Raw genomic sequence first — 20,047 nt, forward strand, 5'->3', positions numbered from 1 at the left:
AAATTTTTATGGTAAGAAGATATGTGAGTCTAGTTTTATGGAAAATTATTGGACCTCAATTTGGAGTTCCGTAGCTTCAGATATAAATAATTTAGTGACTATGACACAGGTGGATAGCTTGAATATTCACATAAGTAATTAGTGAAAATTATGGATAAGGTTACTCACAAGTGTGTTATTTATACTAAGGATGTGGATGGAGAGGAGGAGGAGGAAAAATATACATATATATATGAATGACTCGTGTATAAATTGATCACATGCCCGATTATAATCGATAAGTGTTGAATTAGAAATAATATAATGACTTATTTGGAATATTTATTATGAAATTATGATTATCGTTATAATACAAAAATCGAACTTCTGAGTTTATATGGCTAAATTTTAGTGATCATTTGTTAATTTTATGAATTTCATGATGTGTTATTTCATATGTATTGATGATAAAATCGTGAATAATGTAAAAGTATGAAAATTGAATAAATAATCAAATTGAGCATTCCAGTTCAGTGACAAGATGAATTGAAGGAAAAGACCATGGTTGGACCATGGCAACAAGTGATAAGTGATAGCTTCGGCTACACTTATCTGATCAAGGATAAATGAAAGTGATAAGTAATAGCTTCGGCTACACTTACCTGATCAAGGACAAGTGAAAGTGATAAGTGATAGCTTCAGCTACACTTATCTGATCAAGGACAAATGAAAGTGATAAGTAATAGCTTCGGCTACACTTACCTGATCAAGGACAAGTGAAAGTGATAAGTGATAGCTTCGGCTACACTTATCTGATCAATGACAAATAACAAGTGAAAAGTGGTAGTTTCGGCTACCTGATCAGTGAAAAGTGATTTTCGTATAAGACCATATCTGGGATATAGCATCAGTGAGATATGTGATTCGTGTAAGACCATAGCTGGGCTATGGCATCAATATGTGATATGTGATTACGTGTAAGACTATAGCTGGGCTATGGCATCGATATATGAATATGTGTAAGACCATAGCTGGGCTATGGCATCATTATCTGAAGATGTGTAAGACCATAGTTGAACTATGGCATCGAGAAAATGAAGTACTCAATTCCGTAAGATGTTCACTAATTTGAAGAAGTTTGGTAAGTATTACATGGAATTATGTGACATCAGGAAATACGAGTAGATGAGACATGAGCATAAAACTTGGTTGATGAATAAGTTCATTTGTGATTATATATTTCTACGCCTTGAGTGTATTACCTGTATGAATTGGTATTCCAAATGAGTTAATGAGAAAACTTCTAGTATGAAATAATCTGAGTTCGAAATGAAATATCATGAAAACGTACTTGAAATGCATTGGTATGTCTTGTATATGCTATTTGAATTCATAAATGTGGAAAGTAAATGTATGTGGAAATATGAGAATGGAATTTATTGATGAATACGTACATCCAAATTTATATGATAGATTTTAGTGAACATTGAAATTGGGCTTAATAAGTGATTTGGCAATTTAAATTGTGATTGGTAGGAAGAGTTAATGAATTTCATATTTATGAACTGTTACACGTATTTGTCTGAAATACGAGGAAGTGATGGTAATTGATACATAGAACTATGAAACTATGATATATATATATATATAAAAACATGTAATATGTTTGATAAATGTGTTCATTCATAATTATGGAATTATGTACCTCATGTGTGCTATTTGCATAAAGATGATATTTCAAATACTTTGGTGAATAAAGCTTAAATACTTTGGTGAATAAAGCTTAAATATGAAATAGTATGAAATCGAAACAAATTGTTATGAAAATGTATTTAAATTATCTGTAAGTGTTTCGTGCTTCTCGATAATGCCTCGTACTCTATTCTGGTGACGGATACGGGTAGGGGGTGTTACATAACTCCTTTTGGGATAAGAGATATTTGAGACTTTTATGATTCATATAAATATGACATTTTTCAATTATGTGCTCAACCAACCTTAGGTTAGTTATAAAAGAGCTTTCTTAAGCTCGTATAAAACCCAGAAGTGATTTTACATCTTATTAAAATGTGTTTTATACTTGAAAGCATGTTGAGATGATTAAATGCTTTGAAATTTGTTATAGTTTCTCCGACAACAAATGTAGCATCCTGTAGCTAGGACTTGACGATCAGGTCGAGTAAGGAGTGTTACACCAATACTGACCTAATCGTCGAATCCAAGATCTAAGATGCCACATTCACTGTCGAAGCAACTACAATTTCACTTCAATATCCAACAAGACAAATCATACAAACAATTAAGTTTTAAAACTCTTAAAAATATTTTTTTATTCAAATTTGGGTTATAAGTAGGCTTACGGAAGTTCTCATGATACTCTGGTAATAAATGAGGGACTAAAATATAAAAAATAGCTAAAATAGAACTTTTGTTGCAACATCAAATTATGGATGTTGCGACACTGAGGGTAGTAGCATAGTGTCATGAGTTCAAACTAGGTGAGTCGCGACTATGAAGACAATAACATAGTGTCACGACTTTAGTAAGGAATGTGCAACTTGGAAGAGAAATGGCTCGATGTCGTGACAAGAATCTCGACATGTACATAAAGATTTAGATTGTGTTTGTATTTGTAAATTTGAAATGAAAATTTGAATCCTTTTTTATATTCTTAAATAAGCTTCAATTTGTGTTTAATTTAATTTGTTTATGAGATGCATTTGAGCCTAAATGATTTTTAGTTTTGTTTTATAATGTATTGACTTGTTGAAATGATATGAAAGTGTTTGGATATGTTTCTAAGTGTTTTGGGGCTAAATTTTATTCTTAGGAGTCCAGGTTCTAATACCCATACTATTTAAGTATCGAAACATTGCGAGGCAGTAGTTAAAAAGCTTATTATTATTATGAGGATCTTTTTATGTATTAACCTTACTATATTAGTTTTGTAAGTTGTGAGTTTCAATCGTGTAATGTTCCTTCAATTTACTCATTAAATAGTCGAAGAATTTATGAGTTAACATATATTTTGTTGATCAACTACTTTTTAAATAATGATAAAAGTAAGATAGAAAATATTTTTTCCAAAAATGGAAGAAAGAGTTGCAATGTGGAATATTAAAATGTGTAATGGATATTTCATTTAATAGGGGTAATTAAGCAAGTGTTGGACCATGCAAACTCAAAGCTGGCAATGATGAAAGAGAGAATTTAAGGTGGGTGTCCCCAGTGTCCTTTCCCAGCCAATCCAAATCTTGGATCCCAAATTTACACCTTTAAACCCTTTCCTCGCCACACACCATTCATTTAAGTCTTCAATTTTTGCTTTTCTTAAATGGGACCCCTCTCTCTCTCTCTCTCTCTCCCTCTCTCTCTGTCTGTCTTTATATACACCAAATCACCATTTTTATATTGCTTTTATCTCAGAATTATTTTTAAAATATTTTATTTTATTCAACTTATGAATACCGCTTAATGATTATTTAATTATTAAATTACTAAAGATTTCTTTTTCTACTTCAATACAATCCTTTTACTAAATACAAGGAAAAACAATTATTTGGCACTTCAATAATATTATTTTATATAATTTTTGACGGTTAAAATCTCATTCATTATATTTTCAATGCACTCATAGCGATCTTTCACGCCTATAAGAATTTGTGAATTTGCGAGTCTCTTGATATTGGAGGTGATAATTGGGGTTGACAGAGCTTTAAACTCTTTTAAAATGAATAAATTTATAAAAATTTAAGTTAATATATAATAAAATTGTATTTTATTTTTCATAAAAATATTTAAATTAATTCTTTTCAAAAAAAAATTTAACTTCACCCCTACTTGATATGTTAATTAAATTTATATTAAATAACAATGAATACAAAAATGATTATTTGTGAATCTTTTACTTACAAATATTGATTAAATTTGTATTATTATTACATAATAATATATACATAGGCAATAAGGGGAAGCTAAAATCATGTTTATATGATATTGTATCAATCATATTTTTATAATTTTCTATTTATTTTTCTCACATAACTCCCAAAATTATAAAATCTACACCCAAAAAAATCCAAACCACTAAGGATTGCACTTACAAATGCCTTGAACCCACCTCAATAAATCTTCCTCACATCTCATGCACCAAATGATAAAAACTATCCCTTTAAACTTTAACCATCTAATAACAAATTTAGCAGTTAAGTATTGAAAATGGAATTTTTAGCTTGGGTCACTATCATTACTATAAATTTATTACCATATATAAAGTGTCAAAGCTTTCCCAAAGGTAAATTTTGGAACATGGGTATTGAATATATATATGTAGAACAACACTTTGTATAGCACCCAAGCATTTTTGCTTAATTGAAACTACTTAGCATTTTATATTTGAAGGCTTGAGTTATAATTTAATTATAAAATTACCATTCCTTTTTATCTTTCTATTTTTAGAGGTTTTCTAGTAATATAGCAACTTATTTGAGTACTTTACTTGTGTAAAATGTAAAAATAGCAGACATTAACCCCCCAAAAGTTTACCTAATGTTTATCTTTGTAATGGAGGCATGCAATGTTTTATTTTATTTATTAAAAATCATGTTACCCAAAGTACATAATTATGTTCCATTATGCAAAGCAATAATTTAGACATATTATTTAAAGCAATAAATTGATCAACCCTCCCACACACACACACACAAAAAGCCATAATTATTTCTTCAATAATTTTGGCTAATATTTTCGTACACTTTTAGACTTTATGAGTCATTTTCGGGGTTATCTCTTTGATGATCTGTTTCTAATTCACTAGCTAGGTCATATAAGTAAATGCTAATTAAGCCAACGGGGAAATAATAAATAAAAGAAAAAAATTAATTAAAGCTCAAATAAGTAGATGTCTCTTATACCATTAACTATTTCTATTGCAATTTTAATTTTTGATTTTTAGATTGGGACCAATTCAATACATTGGCAGGAACATATATTAAATGAGAAAATGCCCCATGAGACTGGGTGGAATAAACCATTTTTTTTTTGTTAAACACAAATTCAATCACAAATATTTATTTTATTGGATATATAACTAATTTAATTGGTCTCAACGTGTGAAGTGGATTATTGGTGCATATAAGGATGAAAAAGTTCAACCGCTTAATGGATTTTGAATTAATCTACTTTGAATAGAAATTGTTTTTCTTTTGAAAAGTGCATGCAAGATAAGACGAGATGGATTTTTTTCTTTTGGATAGTGAGTATAAAACGGCTATGATAATTGCTTGCTCTACTCTAACCCACTCCACCATATAAAATTACTATTTTATCTTTGTATGGATAAACTATTAAACGGGTAAATATGTAATAACATAAAATTTAAAAAAATTCATATATTTTATATTTAAATATTTTCTTGACTTTAAAAATTTTAAAAATATAAATATAAGTAGCAAACTTTAAATTGAAGTGAAGCGGGGTGAGACAATGATGGGTGTATTCAACATCCATGGATGTGGTTTTCAAAATTATATGTCCATAATGGAACAAGACAGATGATAGAGTAGACTGTGCCAATTGTAGAACAGTGATGGATTTAACAATATTTGTCCCTAAACTACTCCATTACCATCCCTAAATACAATTATTTTTTAATAAAATTAAGATATCTTTTATGTTGTTTTATGGTCCATAAAGATTAAATCTTTTCAAATTTTATGACTGACCAATCTAATAATATCATCTCCAAATTACTTAAAATTATATCCATCAGTTGTTGGTACTAATACTATTATTATCAATAACAGTAGAAGCAAAACATGCAAGGTGGTGAGCAGGGCAGTTGCCAATGCGCGTGGCATGTTCAAAACGACTGATCGAGTGTTGCAATTACTAAAAATCCAACAAAATTAAATTAAATATATGAATATTTAAATATTTTGATTTTTTATAAAAAAAGATATTGTTAAATAAATATTTTTATATAAAAAAGTAATATATCTGCATGAGTTGTAAAATGTAGTGTAGAACCACAACTTTAGATTTTCACATAAATAAGAGCAACTTTTTGACATTGAGCAGCCACAAAATTATTGGAACATTTAATTAACTGCAAAATTATTGTGCTATAAAACAAAGTTGTTACATTGAAAACCCTATTTGTTAGATTGATCATATATAGCCATTGAAAAGGATTTATTTTGAGTCAAAGGGAGAATTAATAAGAGGGAAAAATGGGGTTTGGAGCAGTTCTTCATTAACTGCTATACAGTCAACAAAATAATTTTATTTCAGTTGCAGACAAAACCCAAAAGTTTTGTTAAAGGGATAAACAATATATAAAATATATCTTATTTTATTTTTGTGGAGAGAGATAGTGTCCAGCATTTTATTCTATTTATTTAAAATGATTTTTATTAATATTGCAAAAATGTATTATAAAATTTGCATGTGAATTAAAGTTATATTATTAAAAACAAATTAATAGGTATAGAATTACTTTATAATACGAAAGCAAAATTTGTAATAGAAATATTAAGAGTAATTAACCAAAAAATTTATTTAATTGACAGATTTTCCTTAAAATAGTGAGATTTAAACCCACAAATTTTATCACACAAAATTATATAATTTAGGCTTCCAGGTGTAAAAAAATTTCAAATTTTTTTTAAAAGAAGCAATTAAGCTCTTTTTTTTTACTCAATTGGATACTTGAACTTTTAAAATGCATCAAAAAAGTCCTCAAATTTTTTCAAAAAAAATATAGCAATTAAGCCCCCTTTTTTTTTGCACTGAACTAGGTACTTGAACTGACAAAATGCTTCAAAAAGGCTATTTGACCGTTAACTTTAACAGTTGACCTTTAAAACTAACCGCACCTAATTTTTTTAGTTAAAGTCACCATGTGTCAAAATCACGGTGTGACATGTGGTAAAAAATAATACAAAATACAAATCAGTAAAAGTTTATAACAATTATTAAATTTTAATAAAAAATATAAAAATATTAATTTTTATTATTTAGAAAAAGATTATAAAAGTAAAAAAAACTATAAAAAATTGTAAAATTTTATAAAATATATAGAAATATAGAAATATATATATAATTTTAGAAAGTCGTAAGAAAATGATAAAAAATGAAAAGAAATATAAATTAGTAAAAGAATTATAAAAATTATCACACCAAAAGAAGCATTTTATAATTTTTCTATAAATTTTATTGATTTTTATTTTTTATCATTTTCACCAACGGTTAAAGTTAATGGTTAAAAGGCCTTTTTGATGCATTTTATAATTTTTTATGATTTTTATAAAATTTTACAATTTTTTATAAATTTTAAATTTTTTTCATATTTTTTCTTTCTAATTTTGGTACATTTTAAATATTTTTATATTTTTATTAAAGTTTAATTAGGGCCAATTAAATTTAACAGTCAAAAAAACCCTTTTTAATGTATTTTGGCAATTGAATGCAAAAAAAAAAAGTTTAATTGTTTTTTTTTGAAAAATTTTGAGAGTCTTTTTGATATATTTTGACAATTTAAGTACCTAATTGAATGCAAAAAAAAAATAGGGGCTTAATTGATTTTTTTTTAAAAAAAATTTGAGGGTCTTTTTGATACATTTTGAAAGTTCAAGTACCGAATTGAATGCAAAAAAAAAAAGACTTAATTGTTTTTTTTTTAAAGTTTGAGAACTTTCTACACCCTTAAACCTAAAATTTATATAAGAAAAGTCAATTTTTTTATCAAAACTAAAGGAATTAAAAATATGGGGGGATCAAACATAATTTATTCTACTTTAAATACTTATTGTGATGGTTAAAATGAAAATTGGAATAATTTAGGAAGACCCTTGGATTCGCCCTTCGCCCTTAGTTGGTTCATTAAATTATCTTTAAAAAGTGACCTATGGTAAATTTGTATTTTTGAACTTAACGTCTACAATCTCCTATAACAAATATATATGAAAAGAAAAATTGTTCATAAAAATGATATGCATGTTTCGCATGAATTTTTTATTTTTATTTTGTGTTTATTTAATAAAAAATAACTTGAATAAAAATATTTACATGTTAAAGAAATACAAACGATTTATTAAAAATTACTTTTCTTTTTTGAAAAGCTTAAGAAATTTTAAAAAAAAAATCTCTATAATACTTAATAAGAGTTTTAGATATAAACTTGAATTGAGATAAATATTATCCAACTAGTTTTTTAACCCGTCCGAGTTGGTCATGTGTATTTATTTATTAAATTTTTGTACAAAATTTACGATGTTTGATAATTAGAGAACTATGATTAAGATTTTATAATAATAATAATAATAAGAAGAACAATTAGTGAAAATTTACAAAATTTCAGCTTTTTAAGTGAACATCTTTTGTAAAATTACTTGAAAATTTGTATAATAATTTATATAAATTAAGGCCAAACAAATAATATTTGTATTTATGTTATTAATTACAAATATTAGTATATTATTTTGTATTTTTCCGAAATTTAAATTAAAATTATATATAAATATTTTTAAAATAAAATTTAAATCAATTTAACAAAATGTTAATAATTTTTTATGCTAATTTTAATTTATGAAAAAAATACTATTATATTGCATCTATAAAATAAAAAGACTAAAGCATAAAGATATATATGGTAATTTTAAAAACATCAAAATAACGTTTAAATTTGATTTTAACCAAAATAATAAATGCTCGTTTTTTTAAAATGAAATGGAATTAGTTATCATACTTGTCTAAAATAAATAAATTAAATATAAACGTAATCATTATTTGATTTAACCACATATTAAGTATAGCAAATATATAGTTGAGCAAAATAAAATGTCAAATATATAATGGCGGATATATAAGTTCACGTAAATAGACAAAGAAAAGAAGAAAACACCAATCATAGACCAAAATCTTTGTTAAAAGTAACCCTAGCTACTATTGGATTGCTATTAACTAAATTAGACTGTGTAGGATTTCTCTCTTGGAGACCTATGCGAATCAATGGTTAAAATATCTGAAATTTTCTCTTTTTTTTCTTGGTATGAACGTTTTCCTTTTAATATTTCTTGTATCACCCTCTCGGAGACCCATGCGAATCAATGGTCAAAATATCTGAAATCTTCTCTTTTTTCTCTCGATATGAATGTACCCCTTTTAATATTTCTTGTAACACCCCAAAATATATACATTTAGATGAAATAAATAACCAAAAGATGATTTTGATTTGATGGTTAAGTAGTTAGTGTACTCCTTAAAAGTTTTAGGTTCTATCCACACCTCCCTCATTTTTTTTTTATAATTTTAGCAAACTAGGATGAAAATCACTCTAAAACAAATATTTAATGGAGTAAAAACTTATCAAGTATGGGTAGTAGCCCAATGGTTAAGCACACTCCTTCTCCTTTGTACCTTAGGTTTAAGCCATACTATTCTTTCTCCTCATTCCCTTTTTATTTTCAACAAGATGGATTAATTACCTAAACAACCCCTAAAGTTTGAAAATCCTAGGTTAATCTTTTTTCCTAATTGCAAAAGAATTATAGTTTCCTTTTCCAAATTAAACTAAAATTTGCCCTTTTTCCCTATTTCTTCTTCCTTTTCTTTTTCATCTTTTTCTTTGCAAATATTTTTCTCTCCAATTGTTGAAATTGCTTTCATTTCCCGAATCAAAACCAATCTTAAGTGTGAACCATTTTCCACCGATAGCTAATCTTGCCATTGATAACACTCGTTTCTCTTATCCAAGTTCGAAAAGTTCAATTGTTCCTAATAGTAGAACTTGTAATTTTTGAAATAGCATTGATCCACGTTAATCTTGTAACTTGATTATCCAATCATTCTCGATCCTTGCTGGATCTTTCGATAACATCGTCAAATATTGAAATCAAACGTTAACTCCTGTATAATTGTTGTTTGAAGAACCCGATTTAGGTACCCCGGATCAAATTTGAACATGAGGAACGTCGCTCGAGATCCCAATGACAGATGTGTGTTCTTTTACAAGTGAATCAAGATAAAATCGTGCATATGATAGGGCCACACGATCTGCCACACGGGTATGTGGACCACATGGCCCTTCACATGATCATGTCTCCCCTGAAACCCTAGGCTAGTTCATGAACCACATGGCCAAGACCTCTTCACATGGTCATGTCTCCCCTATAGCTTAATTTTGCCCACGGTCACAGTCTGTCACACAGCCTAGCCACATGATCTTGTAACCCCTCCATATAATCCAAGGCTTCCCACATGTTCCGGTCACATGGCCATGTGTCCCCTGTTTCTTAGATTTTATAGTTTTTGCCTAACAATTCTATACTTTGTTCAATTTAGTCCTTAAATGGCCCCTGAACTATTTTTAGAGTTTTGTTTCTCTTGATTGAATCGTGTTAATATGAAAGTTGAAATTCATGATTTGAATGTCTGAATTATTAGTATATATTCTTGATTTGTGAACAATTTATGCCTAATACACACGTATTATGTTTTGTATGATCAACATGCCTTATGTTATTGTTAACTTGTATATATGATAAAGCATGTTTTTGATTGGTAATTCGATTTATGATAAGCATAATAATTGTTACCGTATCGATCTATTATATGTATAACACATTGCATTACATGGGGTGAGACGATATGAACAGAGGAAGATTGGCAGTTTATCTATAAAAATTTGTTGTGTATCCACAGCCAAAGGAAAATTCTATTTATGGGTTATTTACTGTGAAATCCACAGCCAGAGGCAGATTCCATCTACGGAGATTTTTGTGTGTCCACAACCTTTGGCAATTTTATCTGCGAACTAGTAGTGGTTAAAATCGCAACCCGGTGTGTTGGTGGATAGAGTTCAGGGAAACTCCCATTGTGGTGTGTAGTAGTAGGGTAAGATCTATTCTATTAAAAACTGAAGTTGCATGGCATCCATAAAACATGTACATACAAAATTGGAATTTATGATGATATATATTTTTATATGTATATTGTTGAGTGATATGAGGTAATGATATTCTAAAACTATCATTGTGAATTAATTCTATATGACATGCTTACCATATGTTTAATCGTTTGCACGGATTTTCTTGTGATTGAACTCATACTGAGCTTCATAGCTCACTCCCTTTTTATTTCCAATCTCTACAGATGACCCACTAGGTTAGGACTCGAATATGGCATCCGAAGGGACTCGACTCAGTTTTGTTTTATTAAATTACTTTAGATTTATTATTTGATATTTTGTTATTTAGAGACTATTATTTTATTTTTGATTTGTGGCATGAGACTTAGGATTTGGGTTTAAATCGCATGAATGACATTTAATTTTATGTTGAAGTATGGTTTTTAATTATTTATGCATAAAATCTGCTTTTTATTAAATTAAAATTGAGTTGAATATCATTTTTTCATTGCTAGATTGTAATTGAAATTGTAGTAACAAATAGATGGAAAATTAACTAAGTTTTGTTTTAAAAACAAAGGGGGCGTTGTTACATAGGAAAGTCAATCTAAATCAGTTTTTGATAACTCATAAAATTTTTTGAAAATAGACTAAGTTTTCTATTAAAATTAATCAAATGTTTTATTACAACTATTTTATAAGCGACAACAACTCTACTAGGCCATTTTGGTGGTTAGTGTAATCTTTTGAATTCGGGTATAACATCTAGGCTGGATTCAGGATGTTGCATTTGGTGGTATCAGAGTCAGGTTTTTTAAACTTGGACTATGGAAATTTGAATGAGTTTGCATGCATGCAGTAAATGGGTATTTTGGGAAAAACCATGCCACAAGTTTTTGTAAAATTAGTTTTCTGCAGGAAATTAAAACGAGACTTTGATGTCGATCCTACTTCAGTTACTGTTAAAACTTTAGATAAAATGTAAACTTAAGATTGTGAACATTTAGGAGGATAACTAATGCTTGAACTTTTTTTTGAAAACTATAGATATACTTTAGATTTAAAACTCTCAAAAGATTACTATGAATACCCAAAGTAGACATGGTAAAGGTAGGCCATGTAAGGCTGTACCTGTAGAGCCGATGACTATTTAGGGTGAGAACTCAATTTTTGAAGAGTAGTATGTTGAGAAATCCACCTCCAATGGTGGTAGAGGCTACGAGGACAGAATGATACCGTGACACAAGCAATGCTGAGAGTGTTTCAAAGAGTTGTTGGAGCCCAAACTGGATCAGGGAGTCGTGGGTCTGTTGTAGAAATGCTTCGATCGAATGGGGCTGAGACATTCAAAGGTGTTGCTGGAACGGCTCCCACGGTGGCTGAGTATTGGATAGAGTCAACAAAAACGATCTTGGAAGACATAGACTGTACTCCAGAGAAAAAATTGAAATGCATTGCATTCTTGCTTAGAAATGAGGCCTATCGTTGGTAGCAGTCTGTGATAAGGGGTATACAGGCTGAGTGAATAACCTAGGAGTGTTTCCAAGTGGCCTTCTAGAATAAGTATGTGGGCACTAGGTATGTAGAGGCTCGCAAGCTGGAGTTATTAAGCTAAAGTAAGGAGAAAAGATCGTGACATGATATGAGGCTGAATTTCTAAGACTTAGCTGATATGCTCAGGGTATAGTCACCATGGAACAGGATAACTGTGTGAGGTTCGAGAATGGGTTACGTTTTGACCTCAAAATTCAGGTTACTCCTCTCACCAAGAATAGGTGTTTGAGACTTTATTGGAGCAAGCCAAGATTGTAGAAGAGACTAAGTAAGTGGAACATGAGAAATGAGAGAAGAATAATGTCTCATTTAAGAGAGATTTCGTTTCCGTTGGTTCAAACCACTGTCCTGTAAAACGAACCAGAAAGGGTAGATTGCAGTAAAGTAGTAACTGGCTGTAGGGATGGGGTCAACACCTGTAAATGTTGTTGAAAGCGTCACTCAAACGAGTATTGGAAGAAATAGGGGGCTTGCTTTTAAATGTGGATTGATGAAGCATATGGCGAGGGAATACTCTCGACGAATTGATCAAACGCAAGCTCTAGCCTAAAATTAAAGAGTGAGCCAATTACCTCCGAGGGGCCATAGGCAGAATCACGCTTCAAATACTGTAGCGACCGGCGCAAATCGAACCGAGGCTAAGCAACCTACCCTAGTTTACGTCTATAATAGCCTGGTTTAGACCCTACTCGAAATAGTGGTTTTGAGACCACAAATACGAGTTAGAAAAATATTTAAATATTATTTTCTGTGTTTACAGTATGTGGTTAAGCATGTGTGAAAGTTTCGTATGAAATTTTAATCGTTTGTGTGCTCAATTTGATAAAAGGACCTAATTGCATAAAATGTAAAAGTTGCTTGCCAAATGTTAAGTGTACTTATTTGTTATGTCTTTGTAAATGAGAGGTCCTTATATTGAGAATAGACCATTTGAATAATGGATGGACATAAATACCTATAGTTAATGGAATTTTATATGTTATTAGTTAAGGGTAAAATTGGTATTTAGTAATTAAAGTTATATTTAATAAAGCAAAGTGAAAATTTAGGCCATTAACATCAATGTTGGTCGAATATATCAAAGAAAATGAAAGAAAAATACAAGCTTAGGGTTTCGAAATTTTGATTAGTGATGAAGGTATGGATTTTGTTTGGTTTTTGATAATTTATACGTTTTTGTGATTGTTTCTTACTGTTCTATCAAGCCCATGTCTCAATTTTTTTTTTGATGATTTTGAGTTATGCCATTGAAGAAATTGTAAGCTTTGTGAAGTTAGTTGATGGAAAATGAAAGATATGTGTTGGGTTAATATATATTGTCTTTGAATTTTAGATGGATTTGAGTAATTTGGGTTAAATTGTAAAAAATGAGATTTTGAGGAACTAAAATGTTAAATAAATAAAATATGTGGGCTTATATGAACACTATGAATATTCGGCCAAGTATGTGAAAGAGGAAATTTTGTATATTTTGTGATTTTGTAAATTAGGGACTAAAGTGTTAAAATGTGAAAATGTGAGGGCCAATTTGTAAAATTCCCTAATTATGTGTTTATGGATTGATTTGAATGAATGTGAGATTAAATTAGTCAAATTTGAATGTGTTTAGATCAAGAACTAAAGAAAACAGAATTAGACCAAGGAAAGTCGAAAGTGGTCGAGTAGTCGATTTCGTTCGTTTGAATCCGTATGAGGTAAGTCGATATACAAATAAATGTGTTAAATTAAATTATTATTGCTTATATGATATTTTAATTGTGGTAAATGGATATGATAGCTGAATATATGAAATCCAATAAATTTTCGATAATGTGACGATGTCCGAAAAGTCCCGTATGAACCATAAGAATAGCTAAAATACATATGTCATGACATAGGATTTCCGATATGTGATTTCGTGTAAGACCACGTCTGGGACATTGGCATCAATTTGAGATTTAAGTGTAAGACCATGTCAGGAACATCGGCATCGTATTTAATTTCGTGTAAGAGCCTGTCTGGGACAGTGGCATCAATACTTGATTACACGTAAGACCACATTTGGGACGTTGGCATTGTACGAGCTTTCTAAGTTATCCGTTTATCTTATTTGATTCCGTATGGTTCAATGGGCATTCCGAGAAATGAGTAACTATGTGGTTGTGTATCAACTCAGATACGTTTGAAATGTATGTCATGGTTAAGAATAAAAGGTAAGTATTTGAACATATGTGGACATATGGAATATGTATGAGTTCTATGAGATTTATAGATATGTGGTTATGTTTTGCCATGATCTATATGATTGAATTGAATTTAAATTATGTTATGTGATAAGTTTATTTGTATATGGCTTATTAAGCTTTTGAAAGCTTACTTTGTATGTGTTTTCAACTGTTTTATAGACATCGAAGCTATCGGGAGCTCAGGGATTATCAAGGATCATCACCACACTATCGACCTCTATTTTGGTACCTTTTGAAAATGTAAATTTGAAATATGGCATGTATAGGCTAGAAGTATTTGAGATATGTTTTAAGTTGTGAAGTGTAAATTTAGCCATGTGATATGGCTTGGTTTTGGTTGTGTTTATATATGACTTTTGAGTATAAACCATGTGATGAAATATTGCTAATATGATGCGTTCATATATGGCCAAGAGAATTGGTCAAGCTGGTAAGTTTTTAGTGAGTGTCTATTTTGAGATTTGGTAAGATTATGGCATTAGATTGAATGAGTAAATTAAGGTTATGAATTTTATGTTTAGGTATTACTTTGGCTTATGTTTTGGTATAGATTAATAGCATGAAATTGGTTGATTATAATATGGCATGATTGGTGTATGAATTGGTTGGGAATTGGTTGAAAATTTGGTATAAAATGAATTGGTTTTGATGCTTGTAGGGAGGACCCTTAATGGTGGCATGTTGGCCTTGTAAATAGTCTATTTTTGCCCACACCGGTTGAGACACAGGCGTGTGTCTCAGCCGTGTTGCTCGAGAGCCATTTCGAAATGAGCCTAGGCAGACCACACTATCGCACACATGGGCGTGTGCCAAGCAGTGTGGCCAAGTCAATTTCGAGCACGGGCTAGACACACGGGCGTGTGATTGGCCGTGTGGACAAGTCAGTATGTATGCCCTGTTTTGCCACAGCCTAGACACACAGGCATGTCTAATGTCGTGTGAGGTACATGGCCTGCTCACACGGGCGTGTGACCTTTATAACTTAGAAAAATTGTTAAGTCTTGAGAAAATTTGTATGTGCTCGGTTTAGTCCCGACCCTTTTCTAAAGCATGTTTTAGGTGTCATTGACTTATGTTATGGACTCTGTTATGATGTGTGACTATGATGCTTTGATGATTATGAAATGAATGCTAAATGATCTGATATGTCCGGTAATGCCTCTTAACTCTAGTCCAGCGACGGATACGGGTTAGGGGTGTTATATTTGATTGGTATCAGAGCTACAGTTTAGTCGATTCTAGGTTTAACGTAGCATTTGTGAGTGTAGCTATACATGGCATATATATGAACTGTGATAGTGTGATGATTCTTGACAATGAAAATATGTTTTTATATAGTAAATGGATTCCAAACAAGCCGTAGCTGACGATGTAGAAACTAATGCACCTTCTTTCGCTCAAGAGACAGCGCCATCCGAATCTAGACCTGTTACTAGTAGTCACGAAGGAGAGGCTAAGCAAGCATTTTATCAAATGATGAATGATTGGTTTACACAATATATAAGAACCAATTCGGCCGTGCCGCAACCTTCACCCCCATCTAATCCTCCGCAAGCCCTTGTCTTGCCACAAGTTAATCCGATTCAGTTGAATAAGCCTTTTGTCGATAAAATTATAAAATATGGGGCTGAAGAATTTCGTGCTACTACTAATGATGATGCTAAGAGAGCTAAATTCTGGTTAGAGAATACGATATGAGTATTCGATGAATTATCATGTACTCCCGATGAATGCCTTAAGTGTGTCATTTTGCTTCTGAGAGATACGACCTATTATTGGTGAAAGACATTGATATCTGTAGTTCCAAGAGAACGAGTCACCTGGGATTTCTTCCAATTTGAATTTAGGAAAAAATACATCAGTCAGAGATTTATCGATCAGAAACAAAAAAGAGTTTCTTGAATTGAAACAAGGCCGCATGTTTTTTACAGAATACGAGCGAGAATTTGTAAAGTTGAGCTAGTATACAATAGTGTGTCTCAACTAAAGCAATTATGTGTAAGAGATATCCTCTGCCCAGAATTGACGATTTGTTTGATCAATTGAAAGGAGCTACCGTGTTTTGAAAGATAGATCGGGTTATTATCAGTTGAGAGTAAAAGATTCAGACATTCCAAAAACTACTTTAGAATGAGGTATGGACACTATGAGTTCTTAGTTATGCCTTTCAAATTAACTAATGCACCTGCTAGCTTTATGGATTTGATGAACCAGATATTTAGACCGTACTTAGATCGATTTGTTGTTGTGTTCATTGATGTCATTTTGATTTATTCGCGTGATGAAACCGAACATGCCGAGCATTTGAGAACAGTGTTACAGACCGTACGAGATAAACAATTATATGTGAAGTTTAGTAAATGTGAGTTCTGGTTACGCGAAGTTAGTTTTCTAGGCCATATTATGTCAGCATCAGGTATCCGAGTTGATCTGAGCAAGATTTCAGCTATTCTGGTTTGGAAGCCTCCGAGAAATGTTTCTGAAGTCCGCAATTTTTTGGGACTTGCTGGTTATTATAGACGATTTGTGAAAGCCTTTTTGATTATTGTGACTCCGTTAACAAAATTACTTCAGAAAGGTGTGAAATTTGAATGATTTGAAAAGTGTCAGAAAAGTTTTGATCAGTTGAAAGCCCTATTAACTGAAGCTCTAGTGTTAGTACAACCATAATTGGGTAAAGAATTTGTGATCTACAGTGATGCTTCGTTGAACAGTCTGGGTTGTGTTTTGATACAGGAAGGCAAAGTCACAGCTTATGCCTCGAGACAGTTAAATCCACACGAAAAAAACTTTCCGATACACGATCTGGAATTGACGGCTATTGTGTTTGCTTTGAAAATTTGGCGCTAGTATCTATTTGATAAGAAATGTCATGTTTATTCTGATAATAAAAGTTTGAAATATCTGATGACTCAGAAAGATTTGAACCTGCAACAGAGAAGATGGCTAGAATTGCTAAAAATTATGAGCTTATTATCATTTGGGAAAAGCAAATGTTGTTACTGATGCTTTGAGTCAGAAATCATTGTTTGTTTTGCGAGCAATGAATACTTATTTAGTTCTGTCTGATGGTGGTTCGATTTTAGCATAATTGAAAGCGAGACCGTTGTTTTTACAACAGATTATTAATGCTCAGAAAGTTGATAATGAGATAATAACAAAACAAGCTCAGTGTGATTTGGATTCTGATTCTGAATTTCGAGTTGATAATGACAATTATTTAAGATTCCGAGATAGAATTTGTATTCCGAGAAATTTAGAGTTGATTCAGATATTTTAAACGAAGCTCATAGTAGTCGGTTATTTGAACATCCGGGTAGTACAAAAATGTATAACGATCTGAAATAGCTTTATGGGTGGCCTGGTATGAAGCGTGACATCTCTGAATTTGTTTCGAAATCTTAATTTCTCAGCAAGTTAAAGCTGAACATCAGGTTTCGCCCAGGTTACTTTAGTCAATTATGATTCCCGAGTGGAAATGGGACAGAATCAAGATGGATTTTGTATCGGGTTTGCCTTTGTCACCGAGTAAAAAAGATGCAATCTGGGTTGTTGTTGATAGATTGACTAAATCGGCTTATTTTATTCCGGTTCACACAGATTATTCACTTGATAAGCTTGCTGAGTTGTACATTTTACAGCTTGTGAGATTGCACGGAATGCCATTGTCTATTGTGTCATATAGAGACCTGAGATTCACATCGTGATTTTGGAAGAAACTAAAAGAGGCTTTAGGTACGAAATTACATTTCAGTACTACTTTTCACCCGTAGACAGATGGTCAATCTGAGCAGATTATTCAGATACTCGAGGATATGTTAAGATGTTGCATTCTTGAGTTTGAAGGTACGTGGGAACAGTATTTACCATTGATTGAATTTACTTACAATAATACTTTTCAATCGAGCATTAAAATGACACCGTACAAAGCCTTATATGGTAGAAAATGTCGTACACCTTCGTATTGGACTGAGTTAAGTGAGAATAAGACACACGGGGTTTACTTAATAAAAGAAACTAAACAGAAGGTAAAAGTGATTCGTGAAAGTTTGAAAGCAGCTTTCGATCGTCAAAAGTCATATGCAGATTTGAAACGAAAAGATATTGAATTTGAGATTGGCGACAAAGTATTTTTTAAAAGTGTTTCCGTGGAAGAAAGTACTCCGATTTGGCAGAAAAGGCAAATTGAGTCCAAGGTTTATCGAGTGGTATGAGATTATTGAGCGTATCGACCCGGTTGCTTATCGATTGTTGTTGCCACCTGAGCTAGAAAAGGTTCATAATGTGTTTCACGTATCGATGCTTCGACGATACAGATCCGATCCCTTTCATGTGATTTCTTTGTCTGAAATCAAGATTAAGTTCGATATGACTTATGAATAAAAACCAATTCGTATCATGGCACGCGAGGATAAAGAATTGTGAAATAAGAAAATTCCGTTAGTTAAAGTATTGTGGCATTGACATGGTGTTGAAGAGGCTACGTGGAAGCCCGAATATGTTATGAGACAGTAATATCCGAACCTGTTCAACGGTAAAATTTTCAGGGATGAAAATTCCTAAAAGGGGAGAGTTATAACAGTCCGGTTTAGACCATACTCGGAATAGTGGTTTTGGGACCATAAATCTGAGTAAAAAAACATTTAAATATTATTTCTGTGTTTACAGTATGCGGTTAAGCATGTGTGAAAGTTTCGTATGAAAATTTAATCGTTTGTGTGCTCAATTTGATAAAAGGACCTAATCGCATAAAATATAAAAGTTTCTTGCCATATGTTAAGTGTACTTATTTGTTATGTCTTTGTAAATGAGAGGTCCTTATGTTGACAATAGACCATTTGAATAATGGATGGACATAAATGCCTATAGTTAATGGAATTTTATATGTTATTAGTTAAGGGCAAAATTGGTATTTGGTAATTAAAGTTATATTTAATAAAACAAAGTGAAAATTTAGGCCATTAACATCCATGTTAAGGTATGGATTTTGTTTGGTTTTTGATAATTTCTATGTTTTTGTGATTGTTGCTTAGTGTTCTATCAAGCCCATGTCTTAATTTCTGATTTTGTTGATGATTTTGAGTTATGCCATTGAAGAAATTGTAAGCTTTGTGAAGTTAGTTGATGGAAAATGAAAGATATGTGTTGGGTTAATATATTTTGTCTTTGAATTTTTGATGAATTTGAGTAATTTAGGTTAAATTGTAAAAATGAGATTTTGAGGGACTAAAATGTTAAATAAATTAAATATGTAGGCTTATATGAACACTATGAATATTCGACCAAGTATGTGAAAAAGGAAATTTTGTATATTTTGTGATTTTGTGAATTAGGGACTAAAGTGTTAAAATGTGAAAATGTGAGGGCTAATTTGTAAAATGCC

The sequence above is a fragment of the Gossypium hirsutum genome, chromosome A05 (assembly GCF_007990345.1).
Source record: "Gossypium hirsutum isolate 1008001.06 chromosome A05, Gossypium_hirsutum_v2.1, whole genome shotgun sequence".
Taxonomy (NCBI): Eukaryota; Viridiplantae; Streptophyta; class Magnoliopsida; order Malvales; family Malvaceae; genus Gossypium; species Gossypium hirsutum.